The 26,361-nt window shown below is 35.6% G+C and overlaps 1 protein-coding gene across 4 annotated transcripts in view; it reads left to right on the forward strand.

Moving 5' to 3' along the window:
• The window catches only part of CNST (consortin, connexin sorting protein), a 128,224-nt gene that overhangs the window by 933 nt on the left and 100,930 nt on the right, over positions 1-26,361 (forward strand). The window lies entirely within an intron of this gene.

A 26,361-nucleotide genomic window follows, 5' to 3' on the forward strand; every position in this document is an offset into this window, starting at 1 on the left:
ACAGTCCTTTCTGCGTACCTTACTGGGAGCGTAATTGAGCTTGGCATTTTAAACGCACAAGAAAAAGGTTCCTAAGGAATGTATCGCCTAGCAAATAGAAGTCTGAAGATTTATTCGGCTGATGAATATCAAATGGATAAAAAATTGATGGCCAAGTATGGCCTTTTTCGGGTTGTAAATTTAAGACACCGTAGAAAGTGTCTTGTCAACTGTTGTGGAAGCCCTGGGAACCCTTTGGTCTTAATTTTTTTTAGTTCTTTTTTTAATGCAGTTTCCCCATTGACAACTCTAGAAGTTATTCTTGCATCCTCTGAACGCCTGAGAGAGCTCCACACCCCCGATCCTTTTACTGAGCTGTCTCCCCATCTCTCCTTATAAAAATATTTCTGTACATTCAGAAATACACTGGATTTTTTTCCCCAAGAGCCCTTGAGGCCTAAATATTTTAAAAATCAAAGCAGAAAGATCTATTACGGTAGAGGAAGAAATGGTTCACTCATAGAACTGTGTTGTTGAATTTCTCACGTTTAAAATATACTTTAAAAAATTGTGGTAAAAAATACCTACCTTAAAATATGCTTTCTTATTTTATAATATTTGTGGACCAAAGGTAACCTACTCAACCCTAGAGAAATTAATGTCGTTTTTAATTTTGCTTTTGAGTGGTGTTACATTCTTTTGATTTTGGAAAAGAGAATTAGGTTATGGTAATTATTTCCCTTTTTATAGTGTTAATGGTTTGTTTGTGGTTGATGATGATTGAATAATAAAAGAGACAGAGTCTTACACATTTTATTTTTCTGAGGTCCCAGGTGCTAGAAATGACAGAAATATCCATTTCCCTTAAAAATGAACCTTATAATTAGCATTTAGACCTACTTTATTAGAAAAACCTTGTTTGTATATTTCCCATCTTATTTTCTTAAGAGGTGTAGTTTTTGCATCCTGTGCTATTTTTGCCTTTTTGAAGTAATGTAATATCTATTTAGTGGTGTCAGGCAAAGTGATTCTACTATTTTTACACTATTCTTAAGTTATTTTTTTTTATTATCCCAGTGTAATTGACAGAGAAGTCAAAATACTGATTTTTCTTTTGACTTTTATATGGCAGTTGTAATTGGGAAATGCCAAGTGATAGTTTGCTATCAGAATTTAGGCTGTGGGTCTACAGTAGTGCTGTCCAGTAGAAATATAATACAAGCTATATGAGCAATTTAAAGTTTTCTAGTCACATTAACAAAGTAAAAAAGAAGTAGGTGGAATTAATTTTAACATATTTGATTTGACTTCTATATATGTCATTTCAACATGTGATCAGTTTTAAAAGTTAATGATGAGAGGTTTTACATTCTTTCATACTGAATCTGCAAAATCTCATGTGTATTTTACATTTACAGTACATCTGAATTCCAACCAGCTACGTGTCTTAGCTGGTGGCTAAGACCTTATTGGGCAGCACATGTCTATAGGATTACTGTGTGATTCTTAAGATACCTTCTTACCCTGAGAGTCTGGGGTAAATTCTGTGGAGTAAATTTAAAAATCTTTTTCCTAAAGTGCTGGGATATTCAAACTGAGAAGATTCTAGCAGGATGAAAGTCCCAAAAAGTCTCTTCCTCTTTGTGTTGACTGTGTTAATACTGAGGAGGATTAACAGGTGCCCTGTGCTTGTTTAGTGAGTGTCGTAAGATGTATAGAGCACTCAGTCACTATTTCCTGGTGTGTCACTGTTACAGTTAATTACATCTGCGTGTCAGCAATGTCTCAAGACACTGTATGAGTCTTTGTCTACTATATCTGTTGGTATGAAGTAGGGAGAACTTGAAAACATATGAGAAGTTTGAACTTTATGGTGAACGGGTAGAGTACCCACTGTTGGAGGCTTATTTTCTGAATCGGTTTCAGGTATGGCTAAGGGTTCTGTAAATGCGCTTCTATATATGATGTTGTTATTAAAGGAAAGATAAAATCTTTTTAGCAAAAACTAGGAAGGAAGAGGGTATGTTTTTTGGCTCTGAAACACTGGGAGCCTGAGTAATAGCAGAACACACACGTGTGTGGTGGTTTGGTTAAACTGTAAAGGGAATATGTCAGTTTTCTAGAGAACGCTACTGACATACTGACTAGAAATGTGTTTTAAGTTGTGTTTGCAACAGATGTGGTGATTTGCACCATCTCTTGTTCAGAGCTGTTATAACTTAAAGATAACCCTCTTTGAAAGGTAACTGCAGCTCACTGACTTCAGTGGGGATCAATAGGACCCATCATCGTTCTTATCTTGATGTCTGTATTCTGATAAACTTACCTAAATACTATTTTAGCTGTTCTTTTACATTTACATTTAATGTCAAAATTTACTTGAAGGCCTAACTAATATTCAGTATAATTTAATATGAGCAACATGCCTCCTCCACAACTTTTATGGTATAAAGAAATCTTAAATTACCTGATCAGTAACAAACTCCCTCTGTAAAACCTAGTCAGTATAAACCTAGCACAGTGTTGGCAGTGTGTGGAGTGTTAAAGGATCAAAGACAGATTTGGGGAAGGGGATAGTTATTGGATGTTGCTTGTTTCGTGAGAGGTGCATACACATTATGTAGGAAAACAGAGCATTTTCATTTGTCTTTAAATATAGATAGCTATCCATTAACACCATTTTAGTTGGATAAGAGAGGGAATACGTTGTTTTGTTGCTACAAATAAGTCTTAGTAAATTTTTCTTTAGTTATTTAAGGAAGAATAATTGATAGTCTGGCAATTTTCAGTTTTTAAAAAGGCTCGATTTAAGTGGTCTCTACAAGGATTATATTTTTATTGAGAAGTTCTGCACTCAATATGTCTATCTGTCTTGATACAGTTATGAGTGTGTTCTTCTGTTTAGGGCCTTGAAGAGTCACATGAATATAGGCTTTTCCTTATTTATGTATCATTCCTTTGGGGGAAATTATATTTCCTTTTAACCAAGGAATACTTTTTTTTTTAATGCATTTGAAGTAACTATTTTGTAATATCCTTTAATAAAAAGTAAAAAAAATCATATCTAAACAATCTTCAAAAAAAAAGAAATACATCATTAAAAAGTTCTGAATCTTATAATAGGTTGAGATTTCTTAAATTGTTTTAGTCACAGTTTTCAGATTCTGCTCTTTAACATATTTGGAGATGAGAACTTTTTGCCTTTATATCACCTCCTCCCTTCCATCTCTTAGGACTTCCCCCTTTTTCATCATCATTAGCCATGTGGAAACGAAAAATAGTGTGTGTTTGTCAAAATACTGACAAATCAAGATTATTTTTCCCTTTGACTGTAGGAAGAATTCTGAAGGAGTAAGTGACACATTTAGTCAACTTTATTGACATTTGGGCATTTGATATTTTAATTGACAGTACCTAAGAGATTTTAGTAATTAACAATATTTTGTAATTGTTGTACCTATTAAGTTCTCTTCTGAGAATACTAACCTGATTTTCTTGGAAAACTACTACCTGAATAAATAATTACATTTTTTCTATGTTTGCTGCTTTTTGAAAACCCAGTGAATTAGGTGGCTGTGGATTTGTAATTTGAATGAAGGCAAACTAATATTTTGAAGCACCTTTTATATTATAGGTTTTTAAATAAATAATTTCCTTAAAATATGTGAACTTTATAATAAGATAAAGAATGCTGTTGTTCCTGGATATTGGAGAGCGTACCACTTGTATTTTTATTTTATGCCTGCATTGTTTTTCTTCTTCACTATTTCTCTCTTCTGCAGGTATTACCGCTGTACAACAAAATCTTAAAAAATAATTATTAAATGAACTGAAAAACATTGCTTAAGATTTTTCAACAAGGACTTATTTTTGTGAACATGTGTTTTATTTATTGAAGCCTAGTGGTGTTTTGTTTTGTTTTTTATTTTTCTCCCTTATTAACCACCAAAGATTAGTTTAGATTTTTCTTTTTTCCACTGTGGACATGAAAAAGTTTACTTAAATCAGGTCTCAAAAGGATTCATACCAAGTAACAGACTTGATTTCCTCTCTCATGTTCAACTCAAAAGAGGAGTGGAATTTTGTAGAAACTATACTGATTAGAAAATTATGAAGTTTAGTTTCCTGAAAAAAGGCTTTATATCCATTTGTGATTTCTTAATCCAAATTCAGTCATTAGGCTTTATTTTTTTCAACAATTTACAAAGTAATCACTAGGTTTCTTTTGCTCCAGTAGTTTAAGAAAACAAAGCTGTTGTGGAGTTGTCAGGCCAGTTAGAGTTTATAACTATAGCATTGCATAAGCACTGTAAAGAGCCAAGATTAGAAGCAATGTTATGTGACTTCCTTATTTTCATCATATAATTAAATGTTTTATAAGATGAAATGGTTTGTCATCTTAGTCTTACAGTTGAACTCTAGTTTAAAATTGACCTAATAGGTCTTATGTCCACCAAAGTTCGTATTTTTGCTAGCCAGAGAAGGATCTATTTCAAATTAACCTAAAGTGTTTAATTCAGGAGGTAACTTTTTATTATATCAGGTACCCTCTTGGTTAATTATAATTTTGTGGATTTTGATGCCTATAGGCTTTTTGTCCTCTTTCAGCTGTATGCCTGGGGAAAACCTAGGGATTCCCTAGTAAACCATGACAGGGCTTTGACCTTTTGAGTATATGGCTTACCTTCCCTGACAGCCTCAAAGAGTATACCTATGTGTGCAGAAAACTTATGAGCAAAAATTCTCCTCCGGGAACACTTATCTGTGCTGATGAAACAGATATTCTAAGAATGTCTGTCTTAAAACTACAGTTTCCATGTACTTGTATAATACTTTGTATAAAACTATGTATTTTGTATAGCCTTTGCTGGAGAGTTTCCATTTTGTTACAGTGCTTCAGAGTACGTAAAAAGATATCCAGAATAATATCTCCTATAGCTTATTCTGTCTTACCTCACCTTTTTGTTTTTTCCTAACCTGTCTTCCATGAAAAGTTCAAAAGTCAGAACAGGTCATGGTTTATTATAACCTTGGGGTGGGGGTGGGGTAGGAGTGCCACACATTTTACACCTTTCTTTTTTCCTCTCCTTCTTCTCTATTACAAAAGCAGTAGTGCTCCAGAGAGAAAAAAAGGTGGATAAATTTTATTTTTATAAATTTATTTATTTTTTGTTTATTTATTTTTGGCTGCATTGGGTCTTCGTTGCTGCGCACAGGCTTTCTCTAGTTGTGGCGAGCAGAGGCTACTCTTTGTGGCGGTGCGCGGGCTTCTCATTGCGATGGCTTCTCTTGTTGCAGAGCATGGGCTCTAGGCACACGGGCTCAGTAGTTGTGGCTTGCGAGCTCTAGAGTGCAGGCTCAGTAGTTGTGGCGCATGGGCTTAGTTGCTACGTGGCATGTGGGATCTTCCCAGACCAGGGCTCGAACCCGTGTCCCCTGTATTGGTAGGCGGATTCTTAACCAGTGCGCCACCAGGGAAGCCTGATATATTTTAACTTAAGGAAAACATGGTTATTCAAAAATCAGAGTTTTTTCCTATAATGAAAGTTGAACAGAAGCTTTAATTTAGCAGTTAGAATCCATTGATCACTCTCATCATACTTTTGATGTCTGGTGGATTTGCCAGGAAGAAACTTTGAGTACAAGTGTTACCTATACTGCTCACTGCACAACAGGCCAGTAAATCGGGAGACAAGTTCTTGGGGTAAGGAATAGTGAGTGACTTTATTCAGAAAGCCAGCAGACTGAAACGGTGGTGGACTAGTGTCCCAAAGAACCATCTTCCCCCAGTTAGAATTCAGGCTTCTTTATACTAAAAAGGGTGGGGGTGTGGTTGGTTGCTGCAAACTTCTTGGTGCCAGAGTCCTTTGTTCTTTCAGCTTTCCAGGTAGGTCCAATCACAGTGTTCCTATAAACCTCCAACAAGACAAATGTTATTTTCTGTTCTGCAACTTTTTATCTCTACGTGAATGGAAAAGTCTTTTACCTTTAAAGGTCAGAGTCTTGAGAATGGCCTATCCTGTATATTTTAGGCTATAGGCAACATTCTTAACTTGTGGCAAAAACAATAGAATACAAAGGTTAAAGTAGAAGAAACAGATCCAATATGGTGTCAGACTTGTTCTTCCCTATTACACAAGGTAACTTTGAGTGCACCGATACTAGACTGTGCTAGAATATATATATGTGTGTGTGTGTATATATAAATACATATATATATATTTATTTACTTGGCTGCACCATGTGGCTTGTGGGATCTTAGTTCCCCAACCAGGGATTGAACCCAGGCCCTCGGTAGTGAAAGTGCCAAGTCCTAACAACTGGACCGCCAGGGAATTCCCATTAGAATATATTTAATAGTGTCTCTTTTGTCATATGTGTTTTCTTTAGGGAATATTCTCCACTGAAATAAAATATCTTCGGGGGAAAATCGTATTCTATCAACAGTCTTTCAAAGTATTGGAAGGTATCTTCTTCTGGGACAAATTTTTTCTCTCTTGGTTTTTTATTCTTTTCTTAGAATTTCTTACCTAGAATAAACTACCTTACTCTGGAATTTTTTCTTTTCCCAAACCCCCATCAAAATACTTTCTCTTGAACGACTAATTATAAGAAAGCATATTCACTTTTACACCTGTCTCCCTTCCTGCCTTTCTATTAACTTTTGGTATGCTGGAGATATAAATTAGTATGTCACTGTTGTGTCAAACAGCACAGTAAGAAATAATATCGTAAATATTTATTTAGATGTTTTATTATAGGAATAGAAAACAGTATCTACCTATTTGACATGGATAAGATATAATTTTGGGACAATCAGAGTTTTTTTTGTTTTTTTTTTTAATTTTATTTATTTATTTTTGGCTGCCTTGGGTCTCTGTTGCTGCGCACGGGCTTTCTCTAGTTGTGGCGAGCGGGGGCTACTCTTCGTTGCAGTGCGCGGGCTTCTCATTGCGGTGGCTTCTCTTGTTGCAGAGCATGGGCTCTAGGTGCGCGGGCTTCAGTAGTTGTGACACGCGGGCTCAGTAGTTGTGGCTCGTGGGCTCTAGAGCGCAGGCTCAGTAGTTGTGGCGCACGGGCTTAGTTGCTCTGCGGCATGTGGGATCTTCCCGACCAGGGCTCGAACCCGTGTCCCCTGCATTGGCAGGCGGATTCTTAACCACTGCGCCACCAGGGAAGCCCAACAATCAGAGTTTTTAACGTCAGGCCCAAGAATAGACTTCAAGGGGTCTGTGAGCCCCCTGAAATAACATTCATAACTTAGTGGTAGTATATGTGTATTTTTCTGAGGAGGGAATTCTTAGCTTTCATCAGATTTTTCAAAGGTCCATGACCCAGAAAAAGATAAGAACCACAGAATTAATTTGAGCTTGGTTATAAATCTCTAATCCTTATCAGCAGCTATAGTTTTATAAGGATTTCTATATATAAGCATCATTTTTTAGTAATATTTTATTTATGACAAATAATTTAATAGATTATCTTATAGGAAAAGGCGTACTGATTCTTTTAAAAAACAAATCTTCCTCAAATACCTAACTTAATGTTTTGTATACTTTTAGACATTTCTCAAGTATCCTGCAGGTTACTTTGTTTTTTATCATTTGTTTGCCATCTGTGCATTTTACAGAAAGATGATTAATTCTTGTGACTGAATTTTTCCTGGAACTTCAAAGAGTTGTTCATAGAGTAAGGATTAGGATAAAGGAAAGCTGCATTTTGTGAGGATGCCCTACCCAGTGAGAGGAATGAGTCCATAGGTAGGTTGATTATACACACATGCTCCTGATGAAGTGGAAGAGGATAGGAAACGGAAAGATTATCCTTGAACAGCAGAAAGAAACATTCTACTACTGAGATAAGAGGGGGAAATACTAGTTACCAACTAACATCTGGTAACCTCTGTTTACATGTGGCCCAGTTGAGACTGCTGAGCTAGGAATACAAAGAGGACTGGGGGCCACTGGTAAAGGTTTAGTATAGCTTTGGGGGATGTGGTCCTGGGAGCTCTATGAGGAAGGCTGTCTGGCCATCATCGAGGCTCCTACCGGAGGTTGGATGGATACTGTTTTTACAGAGTTACCAATCTGCATAGTTGTGATTTTCTTTAGCAACAGATAGCAACTTGGGTATAAGAGCAGAGAATGGTTAGGTTGATCAGGGCTGGGGTTTTATAGGGTGGGTGCAGTAGAAGTATGAGAACTAAGGAGGTAGCTAGAGATGATCCATGAATTCAGTGCTCAGTAGGAAAGAAAGTAATGCCAGGAGGAGGCTGACTAATGTAAAAAAGAAAAAAAAAGGCAGGAGTCTGAAGGTTTTTTGTTGTTGTTGTTGTTTTTAAAATAATTTTATTTTGTTTACTTTTTTTTGTTTTTGGCGACGCTGCGCCGCTTGCAGGATCTCAGTTCCCCGACCAGGGATTGAACCCTGGCCATGGCAATGAAAGCCCGGAATCCTAACCATTAGGCCACCGGGGAACTCTTGAGGCTGGAGTTCTCGATGTGGTTGAACTGGGTAATGGTAGCGGGGGTAATGACAGTAGGGGATTGAGAGTTAAAAATAGGAATAGAACCAGATAATGGGATATTGGTAGTGGCATATTGGAGATATTGAGACTTATCTGAAGGAACAGATTGTTTTGATGCTCAGTAAAATCTAAGACCAGGGTGACAGTTGCTAAATTCACCAGACAGTAAGATGTCATTATAGAACTTTGAGACATGGAAAAATATTCATTCCACAAGTCTATCAAGTCACTGTCTTTCTTATGTAAAACACGAAGATAGTGTGTTTTCTTTTGTTTTTTAAAATTTTATTATTTTTTAAAATTAATTTTTACTGGAGTGTAGTTGCTAACAAAGGTAGTGTTTTCTGAACAGTAATCTGCCTCTGGCTTGCATGATGGATTGAAAAGGCTATGTGAGACAAGAGCCTTAATTAAAAGTAAACATATCAGCCTAAACTCATTTTGAAATTTCATAACTTCTGAAAAGATAGAATTAATACATTTTTGCTTTTTGTTCAAAAGAAGAATAGAGAGTAAACTAGAGAGCTCCTGGCTTAGGTTTTATAACTGAAATAGTGTTAAAATTATGTTTGATACCGTATGGGTTATGTTCTTTTTCCTAGTTGAATTCATAGGTTAACTTTAATTTACTGATAATCCATATGAACCTATACATTACAACATCCATATACACTTCAGTGAATAATTTTGAAATATGGTGGTTTGTCAATGACCTTGAAGCTAGCATTAGTTCCTGTTAGTTTATTGGCTAATGTTTGAGCCCATAGGTGATCAGCATTGTACTAAGTACTGTGGGAAATGCAGTAAAAATGAGCCCTTTCATCAAAACATTTGATGAAAAATACAAGTCCCAAATACATATAAGTAGTTTTTTAAGAAAGGGAAGAAAACTTACATGAAAACCTTTTTTGGTTTAGTATAATTTATAATTAATTCACTAAATATTTTGTAGAATTTGTTTCCTCATTTTACCAGAATTTTAAATGCCACCTTTTTGACTTAGGGTTTGGTAAACATATAGGGAAAAGTTATGTAACAATTCAGATGAGTTCATTTCTAAGATCTGTAGCGTTCCACCATAGAGGTTTCTACTTTGTGCCCTTGAGAACTGGCTTTGTAGGAACTTCTGTTTCTGTAGGTTATTGGCAAATATATCCAGTGACTCTTTGATGCTCTAAAATAGTTAGGGTCTTAAGGCAATGGGAATCCTCTGAAATGGTGGATAAACAAACCTTCCAAAAGAAAAACAAAAACAAAACAAAACCCCACACATTTATTGCATGAGATAATACATGTTAAAGTGATGGCCTTTCACAGTGTTAAGCACATAGAGCAGTTAGTAAATTGGTTGTTTTGTTTTTAACTTGCTAACTTTGTGATAACCTTGTATATATTTGGATTATTTTCTTTGTAAAGAGGTGAACAATATTGATATATAGATTAACTGTGTAGCATTCTTTGGAGTTTTAAAAAGTATTGTGTCCTTGGTTCAATGCTTTAAAAATTTTTTGAATAGAAAAATATTGTATGTTTAAATATATGCAAAATGCAGAAAAGTACAAAAAAAATTAACTTGTACTCCCATCAGCCAAGAGCAAGAATTGTGAACATTTCTGTATATTTACTTTCAGTGTCTCTGGAGTGTGTGTAAACATAGTTGAGATCATATTTATGATTTGTTTTAGATTCTATTTCCCTCATTTTATTATAGATTCATAATGTACATATTTTGTGGTGTTGTAATATCTAGGGTATGAGCTAATTTACTTAATCATTCCCCTATTATTGAACATTTAGATTGTTTCCAATTTTTCACTCATTGCCACAATGACCTTGGACAAACTATCTGGCTGCTTAGTTTTCCCATTTGTAAATGGGAGAAACAGTACTCCTTCAAAGGAATTAAAAGGATTAACTGAGGTAATGTGTACAAAATACACAGAACAGTTGCTGGAACAGAATAAGCTTTTAAAATAATGCCTTGCTGTTCATGTTTGTGCATAGAGAATCCTCCCCCTCTCCCTTTTTTCTTTTTTTGCTTGCTATTCAGAATATTTCTTTAGCATAAACCTTCAGAAAGAAACCTAGTAGGTCTTAATTGCTTTAATAGTCTTACTACATATTATGAAATTGTTTTCTGATAAATTTTGCCAATTTATATTCAAATTGAACAGCATGTGACAAGGCATATCTCAGTAGAAGATTAGTAAGGAATAAAGTTAGATGGATTGCTGAGAGATTGTATTAAGGTTTAGGAGTTAGGACTTGAACTGGATTAAGGGCAATGTGAGTTGAAGAGGCAACTTCAGTAGACCTATAGCTATTTCTTATACTTTTCCCATCCAACCAAGCTGTCACACTCATTTTCCTCTAAAAACTCCTTGTCTTTTATCTGTACTGAAGTCTCTATCCTATCCCACCTCTCCTTATTTTCCATCTATCTAATTTTTCTTTCTTAATCTTCTTAATCTTCTTCTCAATCTTTTCTCCTCTGTCTTTTCCTGTCCGGGAGGCCTGCCCAGCTAAAACAACAGAGCAGAGCAGAGCAGGGTCTGTTTTCTGCTGACAGGCTCACTCAAGAAAGAAAGGTGACTGAGACAGTTAAGATCAGGTATTACCAAATTTACCAAACAGATAAATCAGTCTCCCTCCCCAGAGATGAGTGAAGGAGTACATCAGGAACGAGGGAAGTTTCTTCATAACCCTCAATATTTGTAGTAACCTCACCACATTCTTAGTGATTATGTATATTAGCATATATTCAATGCCTTTTAAAAAGTTTTTTCTGAGTATAAAAATAATGCAACTTACAACTCAATAAATAATAACCCAATTAAAAATTGGGCAAAGGATCTAAATAGACATTTCTCCGAAGAGACGAATGGCCAATAAATACATGCCCCCACCCCCCTCTGCCCCCAACATATGCTGCACTGAGCCTGGTGGTATATATTTAGTAGGCTCTCCATAAATGTTAATAAAGGGTGTTACCTTTGCCTTCTGGGAGCCATGGAAACTTGGCCTTCAAAATACAGGCACGGGCCAGAGTGCAAACATTTGGAAGTCTTGTTCTAACCTGGAACAAGTAAAGTAACAGTTTTATGTTAAAAACTTTAAAATATTGATTTTCGGTTCTTGTTTTTTTTTTTGGCGGCTTGTGGAATTTTAGTTCCCCAACCAGGGATCGAACCCAGGCCTTTGGCAAATGAGAGCGTGGAGTCCTAACCCCTGGACTGCCAGGGAATTCCCTTGATTTTGGTTCTTACCTTTTTAGAAACTATCCTGCCCTCTGTTTTTGATGGGTCATTGCCAAGTTATAGCTTTTTTTGAAGATTGCTAAGGTGGACATCTTCCTTTTAGTAAAGAAAAGAGCATGTACTAAAATGATTCAGGTGCAGATGTTTTTGTGGTTAAAACATCTTCAAAATTGACAATTCTTATGAAATAAAGATTTAAGCAGTACCAACAAATCCTGTTGTACTATTATTATGACTTTGCTGTTCATCCCTCTGCCTTATAGCCTCTTCCCTTTCCTACTTTTACCTCCTTATTCAAATTCTCTTTCTAGACCTTCTGACCATTCTCTGGGTCTGTTTTTTGTTTGTTTGTTTTGGTTTTTTTTAATAAATTTATTTTATTTATTTATTTATTTTTGGCTGTGTTGGGTCTGCGCGTGGGCTTTCTCTAGTTGCGGCGAGTGGGGACTACTCTTTGTTGCTGTGCGTGGGCTTCTCATTGCGGTGGCTTCTCTTGTTGCAGACAGAGCATGGGCTCTAGGCGAGTGGGCTTCAGTAGTTGTGGCATGTGGGCTCAGTAGTGTTGGCTCTCAGGCTCTAGAGTTGCAGGCTCAGTAGTTGTGGCGCACGGCCTTAGTTGCTCCACGGCATGTGACATCTTCCCGGACCAGAGCTCGAACCCATGTCCGCTGCATTGGCGGGCTGATTCTTAACCACTGCACCACCAGTGAAGTCCCTGGGTCTGTTTTTGAACTAACTTTGGGCCCAGGTTACTCTGAAACTCAATAGTCTGGGTGATACCCTGTAATCTATCTGCTATTTTATACCCATCATTCAAATTTTTAAAGTATATCTCCACTTTCACTTGGACCTCTGAGGTTACTCTACTATTATTTTAGTCTTTTATTTTGAAAATTTCAGGAGAGTCGTATTAGTAAAATAATATATTTTCTTAATTTCAGTAAGAATGGTCATAATTCTTATTGGAACCAGTTTTATTCCATTTATTTCATAGATTTCATTTTGTCTTTTAAATGGGCATGGAAATATCTTTTATGTTTTTCTATAGTAGAGAAATCCAGTCTAGAATATGAGAAGGTGAAGCTTTCAGGTAAAATTGTAGTTGAAAAAAAAAAAGGAAAGTCTAGGTTAAAATAAATCTGACCTTGGTCTAGTTCCATTTGTCTCATCTCTATTTTTGAAAGTAACATAAAACAGTTCTGTATGTTCTTGGCATATTTAAATCTTATCCTTTAATTTGCATAACTTGAGCAGTAAGGATTTATAATTACAGATTTAAAATTTTCTGGATCAGAAAGTAGAGTGTGCCCATTTAATTTAATCTTTGTTTTTTGTACTAATTCATGCTTTTTTCGAATTTGCTGACTTGCCGTTATATTTAATCTTTCAATGACAAAAGTACTCTCTGTTTTGGCGTTTCCCCTCTATTTCTGTTTCCTACCAGATAATATCTGTGGGGTTTTTGTTGTTAAATATATTTTAAACATTATCTTAAGTGATGTAATCATTTTTTCTAAGTCTATTTCCTTAGGTAAGAGGTAGTGAAAAAGAGACGTTAGTGTTTTAGTTCAATTGAACAAGCATTATTTAGCGCCAATTATGTGCCTAGGACCGTGCTGTGGTAAGGGCTGCAAAAGAAGTAACACATACATTCTCTTGCTTCAAGCACTTGAATTCTACTTGGGAAATAATATACATATATGGAATAGCTTGTGAAAAAAGCCTAAAGCAATAAATAAGCAAACTTGGAACAGCATCCACTAGATACTTTAAAAAATACAGTGCTTATTTCATTAAAAAAAAATCTTTGTGAATGTTTTAGCATAGATTCTGTGTAAGCTATTGTCCCCATCTATGATTGGACTTTTCTAAGGTCAAATAATAAATTTGTATTAAATGTATTGTAAATTGTATTATTACAGTTTCCTTTCCTCCTCCTCCTCCTTATTTGTCCAAACTCTTCATCTTCAACACCTAGCTCAAACTGTACCTTGTGTATGGCCATCAGAGGCAGCATGGACTCTGGAGCCAGTCAACCTAGATTTGAGTCCCAGTTTCGACAGCTGTTTGACGTGATGAGTGCTTAACCTGTCAGTGCCTCAGTTTGCTTACCCATAAAATGGAGGTGCTAATAATATCAAAGCTGCCTAAGAGGATTGTTGTGAGGCTAAATGAGTCAATATGTACAGGGCACAGAGTAAGCACCATATAAATATTTGCTTTTATTCTCATACTTTGTTTTTAATGGTTATTCCTAACAACAAGTGTAATCATTCTATGAAGACGTCTATTTGAACCTAAAGATTTTTTGGAATTTTATATATATATATATTTTTAATGAATTTATTTTTATTTATTTATTTTTTCGCTGCATTGGGTCTTCATTGCTGCGCGCGGGCTTTCTCTAGTAGTGGCGAGTGGGGGCTCCTCTTTATTGTGGTGCATGGGCTCTAGGCATGCAGGCTTCAGTAGTTGCAGCACACAGGCTCAGTAGTTGTGGCATGTGGGCTCAGTAGTTGCGACGTGTGGGCTCTAGGGCGTGCAGGCTTCAGTAGTTGTGGCTTGCGGGCTCTAGAGTGCAGGCCCAGTAGTTGTGGCACACGGGCTTAGTTGCTCCGCGGCATGTGGGATCTTCCCGGACTAGGGATCGAACCCATGTCTCCTGCATTGGCAGGAGGATTCTTAACCACTGCCCCACCAGAGAAGTCCCAGGAATTTTATATATTCTTAAATTCTGCTCTGTAACATCTGTTTTAACATACAAATAGTTAAATAGTTCCCACCTCAATTTTTGGAGTGAATTGATGTTACCAGAAAATGTTCATTTATCATCCTGTGACTTTGCAGATCCCTGGTCAGCTTTTGCTCTTTCCTTTTTTTCTCTTTACTTTTTCTGTTAAATATTTATTCATTATACCTGGCTGTCTAGGTTATACATGTGTGCTCTCCACTAGCTTATAAATTCTTCTCAAGGAGGCATTCTGTCTTGATAATGATGACAAATGACAAATGTAACAATTATTGAACACTTACTGTCGTGCATCTTGCTATCACTAGAAAATTCATGATTTCATGATTAGTCAATAAAACAAACATTTTAATATTGTGATTCAAGTATAAAACATGGCTGGAAGTGCCATCCAACATTATTTCTACTCAGTAGTTTGGGTGATATCCTATCCACCCACTATTTTATACCCATTGTTTCTACTCTTAAAAATCTACCAAATACTTAATTGTTCTCAGGGTTTCCAATAACAGACTTATATGCCGAAGGAGAATGTTCATTCAGCAGACAGTCCTTGAGTGACTACTTTACATCTAGCACTAGCCTAGGCACTAGGAAGAAGTTTTTAAAAGTGGCAGTGTATGGTAATTAACAGTGCATACTCAGGCTCACATAGATCTAGGTCAAATCTCAGTTCGGCTTCTTACTTGCTGCATAAGCTTTGAGCAAGTTGCTTATCTTGCTTTCTGTTTCCTCATCTGTAAGATGGGAAAAAAAGAAGGGTTTCCATGAGAACGAAATGAAATAAGATATGTAAAGTGTTAGCATAGTACCTGGCATTCATTAAATGTTCGAAAAATAATCACATATAATCAACAGCTGTTTTAGGAGAACGGGATGGGGGCAGTTGTCCAGTGGGCTTGAATTTTAACCGCCACATTAGGACAGAAAAGGAGGCCTTAAGACTGAACCAGGGAACCTGAACAGGGCATTGGTATTGAGAGCTGCACATACAGCCAGGACCCTGAAGATCTCAGTTCTCCAGTGATGGATTTGGGGGGGAGGGGGTGTCTGCCTAGGAGCAAAGAGATAAGCAGTTTTTCTGTCTCTGCCTTGACATTCTGTTGAAGAGAGTGACTTCTCTCTGTTTATATTTGTGTTTGTAACCATGAGTCTGTTAACCCTGAGGTTTGGGGTTCATATTAATGCTTTCCTCAGTTGAGAATTAATATAAAAACTGGCCCTGGTTGGTAACATAACCAGGGATACCTGGCAAAAGCAAAAGCACTCTGGTCGAAGTGATCCTTAAATCAGCCTGTGCAAGATCCCCACAGATAAAGCCCTTCACCGCAGAGGAGCTCATTATCCAAAATTACAAAATAATCTGCTGTGATCAGGAGTCGACAGAAACAAACAATAGATTTAGACTCCTAAGAATGAGCATTTTCTTTATCCTTATGATATAATTATATACTTATAATATTTATCTTTAATAAAATAAATATTAAAGTGGGATAAAAATGGAAAAGGAAAAAGATACTATCAAAAAATTAAAGCTATTTTAAATAGTACTGTATGACTTCTAAACATAAAAATCACAGAAACTGAGCAGACAAATTAAGCAACAAATTGTATACAGTTGAAGAAAGAAGTAGTTATCGGATGTTATCTGTGAAGTTTGATTTGGAACTCAAGCCCCCAATCTCAATACAAAAATATAAAGGGAAGTTATTAAAGAGAAATTAAGTGATGTAGGTCAGATAGTAAGGAAATCTAAAGTACATCTAATAGGAGTCACAGAAGGAAAGAGGAACATGAATGGGGGAAAGACAGTATGTAAAGGTAAACTGATTGTTTACCAGAATTGATGAAACCTGAGTACTTAGATTTGGAAATCACACAGAGTCCTAAGCAGAACAAATTAAATTTCTACTTAGAATACATGGCAAGAAATATTTCTGATTAGGCAGTTGATTTTTTTTAACTGGAGCATAGGATTTCATGACTGTCTTGACTGATGTCCAGGGACTATTTACAAGAGTGTTCTTAATTTGACTTATGGATGGCCTTAGAAGTTTCCCACAAATTAGATCTCATTTCATTCTTACAAGGAAGAAAATAAGTCTCATAGAGTTGAACTAATTTGACTAAAATTACACAGGTGGTAAGTATAGGAGCCCGTTTTTGAACTGAGGAGGGAATGACTCCAAGATCAGAGCTTCCGTTTGTCCTGTCTCTGGCCTTCATTCATGTTTTGAAATGGAATGTCTCATACTTAGGAATGATGGGGAATTAGATTCTTTTTTTTAAAATTTATTTTAAAATTTTTGGCTGCGTTGGGTCTTCGTTGCTGTGCGCGGGCTTTCTCTAGTTGCGGCGCACGGGCTTGTAGCCAAGCAACAAGTGGCTTCTCTTGTTGCAGAGCATGAGCTCTAGGCGCACAGACTTCAGTAGTTGTGGCATGCAGGCTCAGTAGTTGTGGCTTGCGGGCTCTAGAGCGCAGGCTCAGTAGTTGTGGCACACGGGCTTAGTTGCTCCACGCATGTGGGATCTTCCCAGACCAGGGCTCAAACCCATGTCCCCTGCCTTGGCAGGTGGATTCTTAACCACTGTGCCACCAGGGAAGTCCTGGAAATTATATTCTTAAAAATAGTTATAAACTAGTGAATTTCTAAATTTTTTTATTATGATGTAACATTATTAGTTGCCTGTTTTATTGATGTTTTCCTTATATTTTAAAGAAATAACCTGCCATCTTTTGAGGCCTGTTTGTAGATTTCATTCTTGATGTGTAAATATGAAGGCTTTGTAGCATTTATAAGCATATTCAGTCAGAAAAGAAATGAATGCATAAAAATACTGAAATTTTCTTTTTTTTTTGAGTAAACTAAAAATAACACCTAAACATGTTACCATAATCATCTGGACATTATTTTGCCACTTACCAGCATAATTTTTTACTTACCTTAGTTTAAAGGCCAGAGAAAAAGGTAAGAACAGTTGTAAAGTTTTTCTCTGATTTCAAAGGCTAATTCATTGGAGCCCAAAGTACAATTTCTAGACATATTTATTTATCTTTCTAAATGGATTCTATTAACTTTTTATAATACTTTGCATACAGTAGAGCTTCAAATACTTGATTGACTCCATGACAAAAGGAGCTTTTTTGATTAGTCACTTTATAAGTATTCCTAATTGAAGTGTTATTTTCTAAAGATTGAACATATTTTATATGCATTTAATTTTGAGAACATTGGTGTCTTTCTGTAGGTTTCTTTATAGCATAAAACAATTAGTTCATAAAACATCCACTTACGTTCTGATGCTTTCTTGAGTAATCTGCCCTCAGGTGGTATTTCTGTCCAGTTTTTTCTTTGTAACTGTATGCTTTTCTTCCTCAACCAATCCCATTCAGGGATACAATAACAGCTACATAGCTATAGCCAAATAAATCTAATTTTAAAGAATTTTAATCTTCCTACAACACCTTTACAAATAAATTCCTCTCAGAAAATTCTGTTTCCAGAAAAAGATTTCAGAAAAAATATTAACACAGTGTAACAACTCTCACTATGTAAACTCTTCCTTGCATTATTTTCATATTAAAAAATCTTCACTGGGTCTGGTAGAAATCTGGCAAAGAAAATTAAGCTTTACACAAGTGTTGTGGAGTTTGGTGGGGAATGTATCATTAGAAAAAAAGGCACAAAGAGAGATGCATAAAATGTATAAGGAAAATTGGCAGTATGATGGGGGATATTTTCTGTCTTCTGATTCTGTAGTTTGATGCTGCCTTTCTCACTGTCAAGAAGTTTGCAGCTGTAGTAGGATACATTTAAACAACCAAGTAATTTTCAAAGACTCAGAATATATTTTCTGAAAGATTGTGATAGATGCAGATACAATATGCAGGTACTGACAACATTTATCCATTGTGGTTGTTATCGTTTCCACGGATCAGATTGGTTGAGGAAGAAAAGCATACATTTGTGTTCTACCACTCTGTATATAAATATTTATAGGTATGTGTGTATGTGTGTGTTACATATATATGTAACACACATACACACATACACATACACATATACTGACTTTTGCTGAACCATTTCAGAGTACCTTGCGTACATATCTTTTACTTCTAAATATATCAGGTGAATATGCTAAGAACAGGACATTCTCTCACATAACCACAGTGCAGTTATCAAAATCAAGGAATTTAATGTTGATATAATAGTGTTACCTATTCTGTAGTCCATATTCAAATTTTGACAGTTGTCCTGAGAATACCATTTATAGTTATCTTTTTTATCCCAGTACAAGGTCCAACACAAGATCATACATTGCATTTAGTTGTCATGTTTTCTTAGCCTTCTTTAATTTGGAACATTCCTCAGTCTTTCTTCTTTATTGATGTGATATTTTTGAGGATAGGGCAGTTATTTTGAAGAATGTCCCCCAATGATTAGATTTAGGTTATGGTTCTTTGGCATTAAACACCAAAGAAAGTGTAATCATGTCCTTCTTGTTGAATCACATCAGGAGGCACATGTCAGTTTGTCCCATTTTTGATGATCTTAACTTTAATCGCTTGCTTAAGGTGGAGCCTCTCAGATTAAACTTGACCCCATTAGTTTTGACATCCCTTAACAATTCTTGCTTGAATTCGTTAATTCTATGATGGTTGCAAAGTGGTGATTTTTTTCCATAATGATTATGCTTTCTATGTTTATTAGTTGGTATTCTACTGAAGAAAGAGTTTTGTCTTCTCACCTATTTATTTATTAATTTATGAGAGAATGAACTGATGGCTTCTTTATAAAGTTTTTTTTTTTTAATTTGTATTTTTATTTTTTTCTGTGTTGGGTCTTCATTGCTGTGTGTGGGCTTTTCTCTGGTTGCGGCGAGCAGGGGCTACCCTTCGTTGCGGTGCGTGGGCTTCTCATTGCGGTGGCTTCTCTTGTGGAGCATGGGCTCTAGGCACTCAGGCTTCAGTAGTTGTGGCACACAGGCTCAGTAGTTGTGGCACACAGGCTTAGTTGCTCCATGGCATGTGGGATCTTCCCGGACCAGGGCTCGAGCCCATGTCTCCTGCATTGGCAGGCGAATTCTTAACCACTGCGCCACCAGGGAAGCCCGAACTGATGGATTCTTATTTAATCAGCAGGCTATGATCTATTATCTTGATGCTTAAATTGTTCTCTATTTTGCCATTGGGAGCCCCATCAGGCTATTTCCTTTTTTGTCTTTTTGACATTTCCCCATCTTTATGGCTTTCACTTTCTGGCACCACAAAGTATTCCAGATTCATCTTGTGCTTTTCTTTCCTCCCATTCTTGGAATCAGCCATTTCTCAAAGGATCAGTGGTTCCTTTCAATGAAGGATGGTCTTTCAAAAACGAGGTCTCAGTTGAAATTATTGAAGGCCACACATAAAGATAGCTTTTGAATAATTACTGTTACTGACATATACTTAATTTTTTTAGTATCTTAATAGTTGATGATCTTTCGAAGCAAATTGAAACTTATAAAATATAAAATCTATCCACTGAACTTGTCAAGTGAGTAATGTGCACAGATGGTATAGGGACATAGTTGAAAATTATTTCTAACTTTTGCTCTATCCTTAGATATAAATTGAGGCTATCCTTAAATACAAATCAGAGCCAAAAAAGGCAAGGTAATTCTGTGACTTACCAGTAGTAATAATTAAGGAATTTCTTTACCACTTTGCTTAATTTATAAGGTAAAGAATTTTTAATTTAACCAGAACATACCACCCTCTTAAACATTATCTCTGCACAATTTCTCCTATTTGAAAGATGTAGGGTACGGATTTAAAACAGTTTTAAAACCTGGGTTTGAATCGTGACTTAGTTTCTTGCTAGCTGTGACCTTGATCAAGTTACTTAAACTTATTTGCCTCTCTTTCTGCATCTGAAAAATGGGAATATTTTTATGCTCGTCACAGAGGAGTTCTGAGCATTAAATGAGCTAATATAAGGTACAGTGCTTAGCATATAAAAGGCAGTGTTAAATGGCAAGCAACTAAAGGTACTAAGTGTGAGATTTTTGTAGCACACTCTTTTCTTTCCTTTTTGTTGAATGCTGTTTTCATATCAAAATATCTTTCTACTTCATAGTCCATAATACATATATAAATTTATACCCCTTAGAGGTTAGTTGTAGATCTCAACTAACCTGTCAGTTATAAATACTATTTCATACAAGACTGGGGATTTGGGTCTTAGGTGTAAATTACAGTTTAATCTCTTATGTGTTTTTCTCTAACCTTTTGGAAGTTAGAGAATTCTAAACTTACCAACTAATAGAATAATAAAGATAACGATGAGAAAAAACATAATAGTGAAATAGGATAGAGAAAAGGATAATAGAAATAATCAAGAATCACGATGATTTTGTCTTGTTAGAAACTTATTTTTAAACAAGAGGCAGCATGAGTAACATGAATAGATCCAGTTTAGATTTTGTTGGGATGGATCATGGAACAAATTATAAATACTATTTTTGTATTTTGGTAGAACTGTATAATACCTGTCAGGAGAAAGAGGAGAGAAAAAAGGATATAAAGTGCGAAAGGGCCTTCAGGCAGAAATACTGGGAGGACTAAATTAAAAACAGCAATGCAAGAAAACTGACTTTACTAGGATTTTCCAGAGAAAGCCCTTGTAAAAATAGCATTTCACCTTTTACCAGTTCCTTCAGTTTTCAAGAACTGTTTTTCTGTTGCAGTCCCAAGAGGATATTGTATTTTACAGTTTTACATTTCTCAGAAGCTTTCACAAGATGATATTAATAAATTTGGCCTTTGGTTCTGTTAGATTATAAACTGTTCTTTAATAAACATTTGAAGAAACATTACTTTTACTTAGCTATTACCTGATTCCCTTTAAAACTATATTATTTTCCTTCACTTGTGTGAACCAGATAATTTAGGGAGAAAGGAGAAATATTTTGCAGGCAAAAAGTTATGAGATATCTGTTAATATCATAGGCAAAACTATATTTACCTATGATTAACAGTATTACTCCAAAGAGGAACACACCAAGACACATTGTAACCAAAATGACAAAAATTAAAGATAAAGAGAGAATACTAAAAAGCAAGAAGGGAAGAGCAACAAGTAACATACAAGGGAACTCGCATAAGGCTATCACTTGAGTTTTCAGTAGAAACTGCAGGCCAGTAGGGAGTGGGATGATATATTTAAAGTGATGAAAGGGAAAAAGCTACAACCAAGAATATTCTACCCAGCAAGGCTCTCATTCTGATTGGATGGAGAAATCAAAAGCTTTACAGACAAGCAAAAGCTAAAAGCATTCATCACCACCAAACCAGCTTTATAAGAAATGTTAAAGGAACTTCTCTAGGCAAAAAAGAAAAGGCCACAACTAGAAACAAGAGAGTTGTGGAATGAAAAAGGTCACCAGTAAAGGCAAACATACGGTAAAGGTAGGAAATCATCCATGCACAAAGCTAGTAGGGAGGTTAAAAGACAAAAGTAGTAAAATCATCTGTATCCATAATAAGCAGTTACAGGGTACACAAAACAATTAGATGTAAAATATGATATCAAAAACATTAATCGTGAATGGAGGAGAGTACAAATGCAGGGTATTCAAAATGCATTTGAAATTAAGAGATCAGCAACTTAAAACAATCACGTATGTATATAGACTGCTATACAAAAACCTTATGGTAACTGCAAACGAAAAATCTATAATAGATACACATACAGAAAAGAAAAAGGAATCCAAACATAACACTGCAGGTAATCATTACATCACAAGAGAAGAGAACAAAAGAAGAAAGGGGGAAAAAAATAACCCATGAAAACAAATCCAAACAATTAACAGAATGGCAATAAGAACATACATATTGATAATTACCTTAAATGTAAACAGACTAAATGCTTGAAACAAAAGACACAGACTGGCCAAATAGATACAAAAACAAGGCCCATATATATGCTGCCTACAAGAGACTCATTTAGATCTAGAGACATATACAGACTGAAAGTGAGGGGATGGAAAAAGATATTCCACACGAATGGAAGTCAAAAGAAAGCCAGAGTAGCAATACCTAATATCAGACAATATAGACTTAAAAATAAAGACTGTTACAAGAGACAAGGAAGGACACTATATAATGATCAAGGGATCACTCCAAGAAGATATAACAATTGTAGATATATATGCACCCAATGTAGGAGCACCTCAATATATAAGTCAAATAATAACAGACATAAAAGGAGAAATCAACAGTACCACAATAATAACAGGGGACTTTAACACCCCCACTTACATGAATGGACAGATCATCCAGACAGAAAATCAATAAGAAAACACAGGCCTTAAATAACACATTAAAACAAATGGATTTGATTGATATTTCTAGAGCATTACACCCAAAAGAACAGAATAAACATTCCTTTCAGAAATGCATGAAACATTCTCCAGGATAGATCACATGCTGGGCCACAGAACAAGCCTTGGTAAATTTAAGAAAACTGAAATCATATCAAGCCTCTTTTCCAACTACAACACTATGAGACTAGAAATCAACCAAGAGAAAAAAACTGCAAAAAACACAAATGCATGGAGGCTAAACAATATGCTACTAAACAACCAATGGATCACTGAAGAAATCCAAGAGGAAATAAAGAAATACCTGGAGACAAATGAAAATGAAAACATGATGATCCAAAACCTATTGGACACAGCCAAAGCACTTCTAAGAGGGAAGTTTATAGTGATACAAGCTTACCTCAGGAAATAAGAAAAATCTCAGATAACCTAACCATACACCTAAAGGAACTAGACAAAGAAGAACAAAACCCAAGGTTAAACGTAGAAGGAAAGAAGTCATAAAGATCAGAACAGAAATAAATGAAAGAGTAAAAACACAATAGAAAAGATCAATGAAACTAAAAGCTGGTTCTTTGAAAGATAAACAATACAACATCCCAATACTGAACCAGGAAGAAGTAGAAAATATGAACAGACCGATTACCAGTACTGAAATTGACTCAGTAATTTTAAAACTCCCAGCAAACAAAAGTCCAGGTGAACTCCTTCACAGGTGAACTCTACCAAACATTTAGAGAAGAGTTAATGCCTATCCTTCTGAAACTTCCAAAAATTTGCAGAGGAACACTTCTGAACTCATGAGTATCACCTGTATCACCCTGATATCAAAACCAGACAAAGATATCACACAAAAGAAGAAAATCACAGGCCAATATCACTGATGAGCATAGATGCAAAATTCCTCAACAAAATACTAGTAAACTGAATCCAACAGTACATTAAAAGGATCATACACCATGATCAAGTGGGATTTATCCCAGGGATGCAAGGATATTTCAGTATCCACAAATCAATCAATGTGATACATCACATTAACAAATTAAAGAATAAAAGCCATTTGTTCATCTCAGTAGATACAAAAAAAACTTTTGATGAAATTCAACATCCATTTATAATAAAAACTCTCCAGAAAGTGCGTATAGAGGGAACATACCTCAACATAATAAAGAGCATGTATGACAAACCCACAGCTAACATCATACTCAATGATGAAAAGCTGAAAGCTTTCCCTCTAAGACCAGGAACAAGACAATGATGCCCACTCTTGCCACTTTTATTCAATATAGTTTTGGAAGTCTGAGCCACAGCAATCAGAGAAGAAAAAGAAATAAAAAGAAGCCAAATTGGAAAGGAAGAAGTAAAACTATCATTGTCTGCAGATGACATGATACAATACATAGAAAATCTTAAATACGCTACCAGAAAAATACTAGAGCTCATCAATGAATTTGGTAAAGTTGCAGGATACAAAGTTAATATACAAAAGTTGGTTGCATTTCTGTACACTAACAAATATCAGGAAGAGAAAGTTAAAAAAAAATCTGGTTTAAAATCACATCCACCCCCCGCAAAATACCCAGGAATAAGTTTAACCAAGGAGGTGAAACCTATATGCTGAAAACTATAAAACATTGATGAAGGAAATTGAAGATGATTCAAAGAAAGAGAAAGATAGCACATCCCCATGGATTGGAAGAATTAATAGTATTAAAATAGCCATACTACCCAAAGCAATCTACAGATGTAACATGATCCCTATCAGAATACCCATGATATTTTTCACAGAACTAGAACAAATAATACTAAAATTTATATGGCATCACAAAAGGCCCCCAGAGTTGCCAAAGCAATCCTTAGGGGAAAGAATAAAGCTGGGGGCATAACCCTACCAGACTTCAGACAAAGCTATAGTAAAGTGTGGTACTGGCACAAACACAGACATATAGATCAGTGCAACAGAACAGAGAGCCCAGAAATAAACACACACACCTATGGTCAATTTATGACAAAGGAAGCGAGAATAGACAATGGAGAAAAGGTGGTCTCTTCAGCAAGTGATGTTGGGAAAGCTGAACGGCTACACATATACCAATGAAATTAAACCACTCCCTCACAGCATATGCAAAAATAATCTCAAAATGGTTGAAAGACCTAAATATAAAACGTGACACCATAAAACTCCTAGAAGAACACATAGGCAAAACATTCTCGGACGTAAATCTTAGCAGTATTTTCTTGACCAGTCTCCTAAGGCAGAAGAAATAAAAGCAAAAGCAAACAAATGTGACCTAATCAAACTTAAAAGTTTTTGCACAGTAAAGGACACCATCAACAAAATGAAAAGATAACCTACAGACTGGGAGAAAATATTTGTAAACAAGTGACCAAAAAGGGGTTAATATCCAAAATAAACAAACACCTCATACAACTCAATGTCAAAAAAAAATCCAGTCAAAAAATGGGCAGAAAACTTAAATAAACATTTCTCTAAAGAAGACATACAGATGGCCAACAGGTACATGAAAAGATGCTCAACATCACTAATTATTAGAGAAATGCAAATTGAAACTACAACAAAATATCACCTCACACCAGTCAGAGTGGCCATCACCAAAAAGTCTACAAATAATAAATGCTGGAATGGGTGTGGAGAAAATATACTGTTGGTGGGAATGTAAATTGGTGCAGCCACTATGGAGAATAGTATGGAGGTTCCTTACAAAACTAAAAATAGCATTACCATATGATCCAGCAATCCCACTCCTGGACATACATACGGAAAAGACGAAAACTAATTCAAAAAGATATATGCACCCCATTGTTCATAGTAGCACTATTTATAATAGACAAGACGTGGAAGCAATCTAAATGTCCATCGACAGATGAATGGATAAAGTAGAGGTGGTATATATATATATACACACACACACACAAACACACACACACACATATACATACACACAATGGAAGTTTACTCAGCCATAACAAAGAATGAAATTAGGCCATTTGCAGCAACATGGATGGACCTAGAGATTATTATACTAAGTGAAGTAAATCAGACAGAATGACAAAGATCATGTGATATCTCTTATATTTGGAATCTAAAAATGATACAAATGAACTTATTTACAAAAGTCTCACAGACATTCCAAATTTATGGTTACCAAAGGGGAAATGGGGGGAGGGATAAATTAGAAATTTGGGATTAACAGATATGCATTACTGTATCTGAAACAGATAAACAAGGACCTACTGTATAGCACAGAGGAAACTATATTCAATATTTTGTAATAAGCTATAATGGAAAAGAATCTTGAAAAGAATGTATATATACATATAAATATATATATATACATACTAGATCACTTTGCTGTACACCTGAAGCATTGTAAATCAACTATAGTTCAGTTAAAAAAAAGTATTTTTCAGTGACTGTTGTTTTTCATAATATTAATGGTATCCAATATAGTTTAATGCCTTTT

Source organism: Balaenoptera musculus, chromosome 1 (genome assembly GCF_009873245.2).
Source record: "Balaenoptera musculus isolate JJ_BM4_2016_0621 chromosome 1, mBalMus1.pri.v3, whole genome shotgun sequence".
Lineage (NCBI taxonomy): Eukaryota > Metazoa > Chordata > Mammalia > Artiodactyla > Balaenopteridae > Balaenoptera > Balaenoptera musculus.